General features: G+C 41.5%; 1 protein-coding gene across 1 annotated transcript in view; it reads right to left on the bottom strand.

The window, feature by feature from the left end:
* The window catches only part of LOC147599452 (IQ motif and SEC7 domain-containing protein 3-like), a 162891-nt gene that overhangs the window by 106705 nt on the left and 43754 nt on the right, over positions 1 to 12432 (bottom strand). The window lies entirely within an intron of this gene.

Below are 12432 nucleotides of genomic sequence, written 5' to 3'. Positions count from 1 at the left end.
TCAGTCTCTTTTTCCTCTGTAAGGTGCACCATTAATGCAAAACATGACCTGCTGTTCACTCTGCAAACTAAAAAAAAAATTTAAACAACACCCAGTGAGTGGCACAAGCAAATAAAGTGATGATAATATTTGTCTAGCACTCAATACATTAACTGCTTAACCAGGCTTTGTCTTCAGGGGTCAACACTCAACATGTGTAAGGAAACAGGTTCAGCTTTGTAAACCAACACAAGTTTTATATGCCACAGGTGCAGAACATGGGGAAGAGCACCCTGTCACACGCTCATCCATCAACAGCCCATTTTTATAGTAATCTGACATTAGAAAAGCAATAACATTCCACTCATGGAAATAGCTAAGCTCAAAGATCAAACCCTGATGATACTCCAGAGCCTTCTTTACATACATATTGAAATTTAATATTCCTTTTCTTTCACAATAAATCAACTGTCCCCATTTGAATAGTCACTTCAGTTTATGAAATTATTCTGATGGATCACTGCTACCTGGCACCATGAGCTCCCAAACCAATCTCGCCTCATAAAAGGCAGCTCTTCTGGCTAACGATTCCAGAGTCCTGGCCTAGCCTCCATGCACGGTTACGGCAGATGTGGCATTCAATCACCGCTGACCAGAGGCCAAGGACAGCAGAGATACAATCAGGCAAGCATATTTTGCTTGAAAACACATCTGTACATGTGCAAGCTGTACAGAGTTTCTGCCCCACAAACGGTTGCTTAGAGAGACCTTTACATCTCCAGGGCAACCCAAGTGTCACGCAGCTAAAATACTTCCAGCAGTTTGTTTTGTAGATAATCACCAGCTTTTCAGGTTTTAGCAAAGATTCAGTACCCGTGCATTTGTACGGCAGAAAATTAGTTTGCAGAAGCAGAGAGGTAGTGAGATGGCAAGAGATAGGATATTTTTGTGCATTTCAAGTCCTGCTTGTTATACAGATATGTAAGTTAGGCCACTAGCAAGAGGTGCAATTTCTACACAACTACAGGAATATTAACTTTACTCTAACTAGTGTAAGAGACAACAGCAGCAAGGACACAGTGATTCCCACTGCAACATCAGCACAAAATGTACCAGTTCGACTGAAACCGCTTGGTCTTTCCCTGGGCAACTGAAGCCTTTCCTGCTGCATCCTCAATGTTACAATTACGTGATCTATAATAAGTAGTAAATTAGGAGGCATGCCCATTAGTGGTGGATTTTTTTTTTTAACCTGAAACAGAGAAATAAACAAATTTCTTCAAAAGAATGATAAATATCCAGAAGCAGCAGTTAGTTGAATCTGATACAGAGTTGGCTGTGTATGCTGCATCGAGTCCACAAGCCAGTATTTTCTGTGAACGCGCCTCGAACTGCAGAGCTTGTTTTCCCTTCCCGCAAACGTCCCTTCAGCATTTGTCGTAACACGCTCCCTGGGAAGGCAAAAGGGACAGAGCTATCTTCCCTGCAATGTTTATCCTGCCATGCAGCAATTCCTCTGTAGGAGCTGGGCTGCAGCTGTGAGGCAACAGTCAAGTCATTCTGCCTCAGAAGGAAAAAAAAACAAACCACCAAGAAATCCATACGATTTGTCACTGGGTTATTTTTGTTTCAGCGATTTGCACCAAACTCCACAGGGCTGAATGCCCTTTGCATTGTGCTCATTTGACTATTAAGTTACATTGATTGTTATTATTTTTTCCCCTCCCTGTTAGCCATATGGTACTTCCATCCAGCCCACAATTGGGGTTTCAGTATCCTGAGGGTGAACTGCGTGGTTAATGTAACAACGCACTCGCAAACTCAGCGTTAAGCTTATCCAAAACCAATATTAATGCAACATAACTACAAACCATCCTGGCTCTACACTGTTGTCACCAAAACTTCTTATTCTTTGAATTCTCCAAGAAATCTCAAAAAGAAATCAGCAGTCATAACTGAAGGAACAGAATCTTCTGAATTCTGTTGCTCTGAACACCGGTAAAGCATGAAAGGTTTAGGAGTCCTTCTCCTAAGTAAACTTCATTGCGAAAGCTTGACTACTACAGGAGCTTTGTTATTAGATTACGTGAACCAAACCAGTTGTTTGTTTTATAAAACAACTTCAGCTCAGCCGCTACAGGATAGCAAGATATACCAATTTCTCCTGTTTACACGACTACACAAGTTTTCAGAATGCAAGATCAGTACAGCCCAAGCCCTAAAATACGGTGCTGCTTACATTAACCACATCATTCAAAGACATTCCTAGAAGACTAATCAACCCTAAAATTTTAGGGTAAAAAGTTAAATCTTTGGCAGTAATAGCAAAGTTAACTCTGAAGGTAAATTCCAATTAAAAGCCCTATTTTAGTACCTCAAAATGCACGCTACCTACCAGTCCCAACTAATTCATTGTCCGTATCTCTTAACTGCAACACAATATGTATTTCAGACCTCTTTCCTCTTGGTGCTGAGAGGCCACAGTAAATTCAGGTCTTTTTCCAGCAAGATGGGAGTCTTCCTCCCTACATCAGTGTCCCAGTTTACCTCAGCAGGCTCAAAAGCTTCAGACAGCAAAAAAGGTTCCTGTCATTACTTAATATTTCACTGTACATAAAAAAGCCCTGGAAAGAGCTGGGAGGGGCTTATGCTACAAACGTCAAGCACACAGACTTGGAACATGATTAATTTTACTTAGAAAATGTAATTAAGGTTTGACAAAATTTAATTAGGTGATAGATACTAATTTTGACCCTTTTTTTCCACTACTATCAGGCAGACCTTAAATTTAGCTGTCTTCAGTAGCTCGGTTTGGTTTTTTTTTTCTACTCACAGACCGGCTCTAACTGGTCTCTGCCCTCTCACAGCGAGCGCTGCCGACTGAAGCCACGGCTAGGGCAGAGAGCAATTCTCACGCACGCACTCATTGTCACTCATTTCAATAGGACAGATGTATTAGAAGCACAAAGAGCAAAACTGCTACCATTAAAACCCCAACAACTAACTGGTTCAGTTAAAACAAGTTAATACCACAAATTTTTGAGGTGGGACCACATGCTGTATCACTTACTGGGGATTGTTTACTGTCTGGGACATTGCGCATGGAAATCTCCACGTGGATGTGTTGAATCCATTCACCTTCTCTCTTAGTGATTAGTGGAAGGTTAAAAGGCAATTACTGGACATAATTAATCTCAGTTCCAGGTTTAAGAGAATACACAGTTTATAGAGAATCACTAAAGTGCAATATATCAGGCATCATTACAGAGACATTCCATTTCTCAAATTATACACAGTCTTAGATAACGCAGACCAAGCCACAAAGAGGAGACTTCAGTAAGAGTTTTACGCTTGGAGTAGTAATAGGATATAAAAGTGTCAATAGCCCACAGAGAGGGAAGATTAGTCTTCACTTTTTAACAGTCACTTGAAAACTGACAGCCTGAAAGCATTCCGTAGTCTCCAGTAAGGCACAATTAACATGAAGAATACTCCAGTAGAGACCAGAGCAGTTAGAGCAGTTGTCTGCACCAGCAGGTACGCAACTCCTTTTGCTTGTAGATGAACTGAAATAACAATGCAGGCTATTTATCTTGACCTGTCCTAAGTATATTTTGAAAAATTAAGTGAACATACAGGACAGTACGGCAAGTTAGAGATTCAAATCAGCCAATGTAAGTAAAGTTGAAGGGCCAAGTGCATTTTCCTACATGGCAGACATTGGCTTCTTACCATATTGGTCTTACAGGAGTGTCGTAGTTCAGTTCTGATCAGGACCAGACTACGAAATCTCTCTCTCACTCCCCCCACCCTCCAAGAGAACAGGGGGAGATGAGATAAGGAAAAACGGCTCGAGGTTTGAGATAAGGACAGGGAGAAATCCTTAAAGTTACTGTCACGGGCAAAACAGACTTGACTTGGGGAAAACTATTCATTTATTACTACAAACAGCAGGAGAATGAGACAGGGAACAAGATAAGCCCGGGAAGAGGGAGGGGTGGGGAGAGGTTAACTTTATCTCTACTACCTCCCCTCCCGAGCGGCACAGGGGGGAAGAGGGAATGGGGGTTGCAGTCAGTTCATCACACGTTGTTTTACACTGCTGCTTCATGGTTGGGGGAAGAACTCACATTCCTCCTCTGCTCCATCGTGGGGCCCCTCCCACGGGCCACAGTCCTCCGTGAAACTGCTCTGGCGTGGGTCATCTCTTCCACGGGGTGCAGTCTCTCCAGAAGAGAGACTTCCCCTCCACGGGCCACAGCCGCCTTCAGGCATCCACCTCCCCCAATGTGGGGTCCTTCACGGGTTCCAAGTGGATCTCTGCTCCTCCGTGGACCTCCATGGGCTGCAGGGGGACAACCTGCTCCACCATGGTCGTCAGCACAGGCTGCAGGGGAATCTTGGCCAGGAGCCGCATTACTCCTCCCCCTCCTTCTGAACTGACCTTGGCATCTGCAGCCGTTCCTCTCACAAGAAAAGTTCTTCACAACAGGCTGGCAGATGCCTCTCAGAATCTCTTCACATCATCCAGCTCATCTCCTCTCCACTTCTTGCAGCCAGGCCGAGTTGGGCCCAGTTGGCTGCCCAGGAGGAGGCCAGAGGGTGAGGCCTGCGCCTCCGCCCCCGCTCAGCTTCTTCACATCATCTCTTATCTTTTTTTTTTTTCCTGTTTCCCCCTTCTTAAATACGTTATCGCAGAGGCGTTATCACGGAACATTCTGCTACCAGTCAGCTCGGCCTTGGCCAGCAGCAGGTCCACCCTGGGCCCGGCCGAGTCCACTGAACAAAGGGGAAACAACTTCCAGCAGCTTCCTACAGAAGATGCCACCTTAGCCCCCACCCTCACTAAACAAAACCACAACAAGGAGATACTTAAAGGAAAGAAAAATACCTGCATAATGCTGCCCAGAGCATGGTGACTCAGCTCACCAGACTGTTGGAAGTGTGAGATCCTGTGTAAGCATTGCTCAGCTCTGTGTAAGAGCCTCTGAGAAAGGGTATGTATAACGCAGAAGACAATGGTAGATAATGTAAGTATGCTCACAATCAAACATTCCGAAACAAGGTTGGTTTTATATTTTACTGAGTGTAACTGTAAACTGAGAAAATTACACAAACACTACTATTAACTGCTTGAGAAAATTACACAAACACAGAAGCACTATAATATTTTGATCCTGTTGTCAAACGATGACAGCAACTTGAAAAGCCAAGAAAAATAAAACAAGGAAATAAGTCACTTGTCTTCTCTTGTTCCGTATCACCCATGGCAGGCCACGGACAGCAGCTACGGCACTGAACACAAGTCGTACCAACAACCGCAATGGAAAGCGTACGTTAATACTGTGGGGGTTTTGTTTGCTTTCATTGGCCATTCACACATCTGAGATAACTGTCTAAGGGAGCCCAGCTCTTTCACTTATCATTGCTTTCACTTGAGCAAATACTAAGGTAAGATCTCATTACAGGAAAAAAAAAAAAAAAAAATGGAAAAAAACAAAACCAAACCCGAGGTCTGCACCATTCTCCATGTCAGGTTTACCAGCATAGCATACACAGAAGAAACCAGCAAACATTTGTTAGAACTGGGTTTTTTAAAAGGACGGACAGAGCCTCGGGAAAGTGATTACCAAGTCAGGGGTGTGTTTACTTCAGATTTGTATGAAGAGATGAGAGTATTTAAACAGATACTTCTGAAAAGATACTGCCTAATTTTCAAATACATCTCAGCGACTTCAATATATGTATTCCATTCTCTAACTCTCCCTTCCTTTACCAAGTTTACCATCTAGCACTTAGAAAGCAATTCCAAGTCATTCCAACTCAAATTCAGTCCTCAGAATCTAGAGCATGACTTTTTTCACCTGCTCCCCGACTCGTTACAAGTATTTCCAGCAAACAGAAAGGCAAGGATGTGTAGACTCCTGTATGCAGATGAAAAAACACGACGTATACTTCTTGTCATTTCCACAGAGGTGAATACAATAGTTTGAGTGCTTATTTTCTGCACTCTTCATGAAATACCGTCCTACGATACACACCTACGGTATTATTAAGTTGGATGATTTCATTCCTGACATTTAAACTTCCTACTTAGGAAAGACCAGAAGCGCTTGGGTTTGTTCCTAGTAAGTTAATTCAGAGTCACATGCAATGGCTAAGAATATACGAGAAGATGACTGCATGGTACTGCTTTCAGATCTTGTGAATAAGATTATTCAAAGGCAAGTAACTCAATGAAATGAACACGTGCCTCTAGTGAGAGGGCACAATTTCCTCAGTCAGCCATGTCAAGGTTAGTAGAGGTCATTACCTTGATGTTTGCCGATCATTTCTGCTTTCAATTAAGTGTGCATAAATAAATCTCAACATATACCAATGTCTTGTTAAATTCTCGCATTCATAACAGTGCTTAATTGCTCTTACCCTAAAGAGAAAGCAGTAAGAGGACACCATTCATCACAATTTCTCATGTAATCATAATACTACAGAATTTGGGGTTTTTTTTTAAAAAAAAAAAAGACACAAGATATTGTTTTCTTTTACACGTTGATCTTGAGTTTACAGTATGTAAAGATTCATTTTCGCATTCATGCAAGCAGCAATACAAACATGAATACCTAGCTAGTGGGTTACATCCTTCTTACATACCTTCTTGTATTTATCTTCTATTTGCTGTTTGTATTCAAATAACTACAGACTGCTCAGAGGAGAAGAAAGCCACAAAAAATGTCCTAGGGACAGAGGAGCCTGCAGATTTCCTTGTGACTGCAAGTCCAAAACTAGGTTAGGACTACAAGGAGTGCGTTTGGAAGGGGTTAAGTCATATTTCTACCTTTCTGATCCCCAAATTCTAAATAAAAAAAAAATCACAAATTCTCTTTTTATTCCAAAAACATCTGTCTGAGATTGAATGTATTCTCTCTGTGAAAACCAGCGCGAGGTGAACATTGTCAAGACAGCCAGTACAAGCTGGCTGATCCAGATCCCAACTCAGGATCCCATCAGTTTGCACAGACAACACAAAGATTCAATCATATTTTTTCAGCTAAAATACTTCCCAGAGATAAGAAAGCCAAGATTATTGTTCGAGATGTTTCCATAGATCTCAGTCAATAGTGCTTTTATACAGATATATCTGCAGAAGTGACCAGCATGAAGAAGATATGTTAATACTTGAGGACAACTCAAAGCATGGCATTAGGTAAAAGATGCAAAGACACAAAAGTCCATCACTTAATAAGGGAAATACTTTCAATACTTTCAATATCCAACTCAGTTCTGAGTTTTTCACCCAACTGTTACTGCAGCATGCTCCAACCGAAAGATGCAAACGCGGTCTGTAACCATGGTATATTCATAGTGCTGGGGATAAGAACAGCAAACACCACTTGGTTCAGTGAAAACAGGTCTCAGACGCGGCCATCCTGGCTGTTGCTGAAGTCCACAAGTCATATGAGATCCCATACGCGTGCCTCCACAGCAAACTTCCAGTTCCACTTAGCTGATCATTAATTCTCCTTTGGAAGAGTGAAAGACCTCAAGTGCTTCAGAGTTACGATGTATACCTTTTGAGCTCAGTGCAGGCAGGAGTTCATACAGGAGTCAAATGACCTTGACCAAGACTGCTCTTTGGGTGAGTAAGGGATTACTTTTGGGAGATGAAGCTAAAATCCTAAAGCTATTCTCTCTCTCTCATACATCTTCTGATTTGACCAGCAAGTCTATTCCAAGCATTATGTGTTCTGGATGGCCCAATGAGTTCCAGAAAAAGCTATTTTCTGACTACTGTTAGAAGTTTCAAAACGTTTACTTCGAGTGGCTTTGCAATACCTTTATCACAAGTGCAAATGCGTAAGCTCAGGAAGACCCATACAAATCTCACTCCTAAAGTAACTTCTCCATACAGAGATACCCCAGCATGCTACTGCAGTGTTTTAAAAAAAAAAAAAAAAAAAAAATTAGAAAATTAATATAGTCACAATGTAAAATCATCATTTATAGGTCTGCAAAAAAAACACTGAATTTCAGCCTGGATGCTTTTCTGCTTTTCTCAGTAGTTTGGGATAAAATTTTGTCAATTCTGTGCCCCTAAGAGATGTACAAGAGCAAAAAATGCCAGATTTGTCTTCTGTAGCAGACTCATGTATATTTCACCATTTGTAATAAGTGGTGAATTTTTAAAATTACATAAGTGTCAATTAATAATAGTTACAGACTGATTAAAAATGAGCTGAGTGTTTAAGTCCACAATCATGGGCAGCACTTCCATATTACCTCATCGTGGAAGCACTCTAAACAGCCACAAACACTAGCACCCATCTGCTCAGAAATGGGTTCTCGTGCTCTCAGAATTATACCGCTGATTGCTGGGAGGGTAAGAGCAGGCCCTTTCAAACGTGGAAACAGAAGCTTATACAACCAGCTGTCTTTTTTGAAAGGGAACGGTAACATTCCGGGGTTCTTCAGGTTCACATTTAATTCAGCCACTCACACATCAGTCGTGCATCAGGTTGGTTTCTAAAGCTGTTGCTTATTTTTAATACTTGAAATTTTGCCATGCAGAAATCCTACTATAACTATTTCTCCCGACACAAACGACTTCATTCAATCCTGCAAACTACTCACCTACCCAGGAGCTAACCAGCCACTGTCATGCTGTTTGGCTCCACTATATTTACTGTGCTTTTGCATTTTTTCTATATAGGCTATTTATTCGCAGACATTAGAATAAATCTGCTTTTGAATTTTCCATGCTACAGCAGTGATTTTACATGAGTTACATAAGTTTCACCGAAGCACCACCTTTTCATTCACCAATGCAAACAGCTTACTCTCACGCAATACATTATAACTTATAAAGCAGCTGAGCTACGTGTGTAAGAGCAACCTAGGTCAAAGGACAGAAAAAAATCTGCTCATTCTCATTATCCTAGCTGTTACAGAAGTTACATCCTCAAACACTACTGCAAATACAGTCATGTAAACTCATTTTTACTCCTCCTTCCTCACTGGGTTTACTTTTCCCACTCACAGGAATTGCAGACACATGATCTACTGTGCAATTTGGAAACACATTTGGAAGCCAGCCAGTTAAATCTCATTCTTTAAATGCTAGTTTGGGACTAATCTTTGTGCTGTTGACGAACCACCACGACAATTTCATCATACATATTTTTGCTCCCACACCTGTTCGCATGGCAGCGGACCAGAGCGGTAAATCAGAAAAAAAAAAAAAAAAATTCTACAAACTGTTCACTAGAAATCTGACACAAAAGGCTTGAGAAATACCTACTGCAAGAGATTTCCTGCTCAACATATGCCCCAAGTCAATTGCCTGAAGGATAACACGGCAAGTGGCACATCCAGAAACTCTCAGGCAGGTTTTCTGTGTATTCTGTGAATAACTATGTTCTAAAAATAGTTAAGACAAAAACATACATCTTATGTCAGCTGGCTATGTTGTGATATACGTACGCTTCGGATGTGCTCTGAGAGACGCTGCATACTGCTCATCTCTGCCAAACACATTTACATTGGATTGACGTTGTTCTTTTCATGGAAAGAGCTATTTACCTAAATGATCTCAGCTCAGTAAAATAATTAGGCAGTAAAACAATTTTAGATTTTAATTAAGATTAATTAGATTTTAAAATTAAAATAGATTTTAAAATTAATTTAGATTTTAATTTGCTCTACAGAGCAAAACACATCCAGTCCAGCTAAAATAAAACACTTAAGGAATTTCTGTGTACCAGGACGATCACCTCTGCCAGCACAGAGTTAATGAAAGCCTTTTCCTTCACGAGGAAAGGAAATCCATTCTTCTGGGCACTTACAGCTAAAAATCACCACCTGAAGAACTCAGCATATATTTTAATACATTACCATTAGCTTCCCCAGTGATGCCTATTTCACGGAGAACATCTCAGATCATAACCTTACTTTTGACAGTTCCAGGCAAGTCTCCCAATACTTCAATATTCTTTACCCTGACTACACTGAAAGGAATCAGTACTTCCATTTGATTGTCATTCTTGTCTATGAGCCAAAAGCACATCAAAATCAAGCATTCAGACTCAAATTTTCCTGTTCAAAAAAGGTCAGAGCCTGCATTTTTTCCAAGTCCACCTCTAGCTCGAAGCTTAGTTAAAAGGATTTAGGATAATTCCATAGAAGTGTCACTTAAGTCACTCTGGGATCACTTTCACTGAAATAGCACAGTCAACGCTTTCTGCAAGGAAAATTTTAGGGTAAGGTTTTCGGAAACGCTATTGAATGCCTCTGTTTTCCAAAGTGTCTTTTTTCAGTTCACCAACATGTATCATGGGGAGTTTATATAAAGCTTCTGTAGTTCAGTGTGGAAGTCTTGCCACTCAGTGACAAAAAGCGTTCTCTGTTCCACAGCTGATTTCCTAAGGAAGTGCCAAGAGCAGCAAACAGAAACAGGGAACAGTAGTTAAAAATGTTTGAGTCAGGTGACGCATAGATAGTTCTTCCTAACCTGGAGTTGTACAATGCAGGCATGAATCAAAATATACTCTACATTGAGAAGGTAGTTGCTGTAAGATAATTAACTTGAGAAGTACCAGAGACTTCTAGTTGCCAGAAAGAAACTGTCTTACATAACACACTCATTGCACTGGATTAATTAACTCATAGTTTGATTAAACAGAACTGAAAAAGAACATTAATACTCAACGTGTCTGCAGGCATGCCAGAGTAACTGTCTTGTCTCTGGTGCCAATTAGTGAGAACACTGAAGCCTTGAAAGGATGAAGCCCTTCAAGATTAGCAAAATTAATACATCAGCTGAGGGACGTACAGTGTACACACTTCATACCGACTTGGCTGCCAAGCTGAATACTGCAGGACTGGTACAGGCAAAATCATCTGAAAAGGCTGCATGCTGGACAAGTTAAATTTAGTATTGTCTACGACTTCTAGAAAAATTAGGTCAGGACTGGAGTAAGAGATAAGATACACAAACACTTCCAAAATAAGGGGTACTAAATTTATATTTTATTTGAATAGGTTTAAAACACACTAGGCACTACTGAAACAGGTCTGTAAGAATAGAGTAAGACTGTTGCAGTGCTTAAACACTGCAGTGTCTCTCTAAAATTGAGTATTAAAGGCAATGAAATGACGGTCAAGCAGCATGCACCTCAGACAACTTACAGACAGTCAATTTTTTAACACTCAAGATTACACAAGGGACAGGAATACAACACAAAACCACCAAACAAAAACCCAAACTCGGCACAGAAAGCTTCAAAGCTGCCAAACAAGAGATCTTTAAAAGGAAAAGGCCACTTCTCCCAGGAAAGGGAACCCTCCAGGCCTTTAACTTTATAGCTACTGCCCAAAGCATTTAAGAATGCTTTCTCACGCTTTGACCCTCAGCTAACACCAATGGAAAACACTGGTTTAATACTATAGCGTGCTTTGGTTTTCCGCATTGAGAAACGTAAGGAATTCAATTGAACCCACTAAAACACAAGTCTGACAAGAACATTCCACACAAACAGGCTTCCTAAAGCAGCCAGCCACAGCCCTTGCCAGGAAGTAAGTTACGAACAATTTCCATGTTGAAACAGAAGAATACTACAGAAGTTTCCCACCATGCAGTTTTCCATTCCTTCTTTGTGTTCCTCTCATTATGTTTCCTCCAAAGGTGCAGCCATCAGCCCCTGACAGCTTTCCTCCTCAGATTCCTTCTCATTCCAGCTGCCAGAAGCATCTCACCAGGAACTGGATCAATGGATGACAGCTGCTAGCACAGGTGCCTGTATCTTCGGTGACAAGTTTTTGCTTATCAATAACATAATGCTGGCAAAATACGTCGCGTGGCCATGTGCTTGGCCAAGGTATCGCTTTCATCACCAGCACTGCATCCTCACCTTGCAGCCTCATCTACGGCGTTGGTTGCTTTGAAAGCCACAAGCACAAAGCATGTGCTCAGCTTTTGTTTTGCTTTTTCTTAATCCAGTCATAGAATCACAGAACGGTTTGGATGGGAAGGGACCTTCAAAGCCCACCCAGTCCAACCCCCCTGCAAGGAGCAGGGACATCTCCAACCAGATCAGGTTGCTCAGAGCCCCGGCCAGCCTGGCCTGGAACGTTTCCAGGGATGGGGCATCCACCACCTCTCTGGGCAACCTGGGCCAGTGTTCCACCACCCTCAGTGTAAAAAATTTTTTTCTAGTATCTAATCTAAATCCATCTCCCTCTATTTTGAAACCATTACTCCTCGTCCTATCACATCAGGGCCTACTGAAGAGTCTCCCCCCATCTTTCCTGTAGCCCCCTTGAGGTACTAGAAGACCACTATAAGGTCTCCATCTTCAAACGTGCTGCTTTAGCCACAGTCATATTCAGCAGAGGACCTATGTCAAAGTAGCGTGTTGACGGAGAAAGACAACCGTTGTAACAAAAACCATTTCTGCTAGA

This window comes from Chlamydotis macqueenii, chromosome 10, assembly GCF_036417535.1.
Source record: "Chlamydotis macqueenii isolate bChlMac1 chromosome 10, bChlMac1.mat, whole genome shotgun sequence".
Classification (NCBI taxonomy): domain Eukaryota; kingdom Metazoa; phylum Chordata; class Aves; order Otidiformes; family Otididae; genus Chlamydotis; species Chlamydotis macqueenii.
The sequence above is the reverse complement of the archived record's forward strand: the minus strand, read 5'-3'. Positions and strand labels throughout refer to the sequence as shown.